Below are 1,072 nucleotides of genomic sequence, written 5' to 3'. Positions count from 1 at the left end.
TGTCTCGGGGTGCCCGGTGTGCGGAGAGGAAGGCCGTGGCCCCCACAACCATGGGCTGTGGTCCAGGCCATGTGGAGGAGCAGCCTCTGCGTGTCTCTCAAGTTCGGCTCCTGCGAATCGGTCCAGACGGTTATACATTTGGGACTCGAAATGGAGTCCCCGCGGGTCCACAGAAGGGTCTGGGAGGGACTGAAACACTTCACTACAGAAACTCCACACAAGAGCACAGGGACGCGGGAAATGAGCAGCGACAAAGCTGGAGGCCCCAGGCGACGTGAAGAGCACAAGGCAGATGGCAGGCCGTCGTCATCCAGGCTCACGGGGAGGTGGACGCAGGAGCCTGTCCGACCCCCAGACAGAGAAGGGCGGCTGGAGCCGGAGGAGAGCACGTGGTCCGTGTCGACTGCAGGAGACTCGGCCGAGGTCAGGACACACGACGGGTTCAAGGTCAGAGGTGGGAAGGGAGATTCGTGCCCACGGCCGCCAGGAGGCTGCAGTGTCCCACGAACATCAGACAGACTCGGAGCCAGGGGAAGGGCCCAAGGGACAAAGGAGGCCCTCACACGTTAATCCTCAATACGGCAAGACGAGGCAACAGCTACACGCTCACACACCTGGAGCCAGACCCTCGAGACATCCGGAGCAAAACCCGGCAGAGGCGAAGGGAGAGCAGCCTCGGGTGACGGGCGGGGACTCCGATACGGCAGCCACAGCAATGGACTCAAATACCTGACACGGGAAACAAGCCGATCCAGCCACACGCTCCCCCGATCAGGACGCACACCCGTTCTTCCCTCGTGCCCATGGGATGCGCCACGGGACCCGCCGCATGTGAGGTGAGTCTGGTGAGTCTCACACAGAGTGTCTTCTCTGGCACGACAGGGTGGAGTTAGAAGTCGACACAGAGAAAAGTGGAGCGTTCACCACATCGTGGAAACAACACACTCTTAGTAAATGACCAGTGGACCAAAGAAGAAATCACAAGGGAGATAAGAAGATACTTCGAGACGGAGGACACATGACCCCAAAACACGGATGCAGCCACAGTGTGCCAACAGGGAAATGTGTCGCC

General features: G+C 60.0%; 1 protein-coding gene across 3 annotated transcripts in view; it reads right to left on the bottom strand.

Moving 5' to 3' along the window:
• The window catches only part of ADAP1 (ArfGAP with dual PH domains 1), a 43,353-nt gene that overhangs the window by 7,539 nt on the left and 34,742 nt on the right, over nucleotides 1-1,072 (bottom strand). The gene's annotated exons all lie outside the window — the stretch shown is intronic.

This window comes from Suricata suricatta, chromosome 8 (genome assembly GCF_006229205.1).
Source record: "Suricata suricatta isolate VVHF042 chromosome 8, meerkat_22Aug2017_6uvM2_HiC, whole genome shotgun sequence".
Taxonomy (NCBI): domain Eukaryota; kingdom Metazoa; phylum Chordata; class Mammalia; order Carnivora; family Herpestidae; genus Suricata; species Suricata suricatta.
This window is presented reverse-complemented; position numbering and strand designations above follow the sequence as displayed.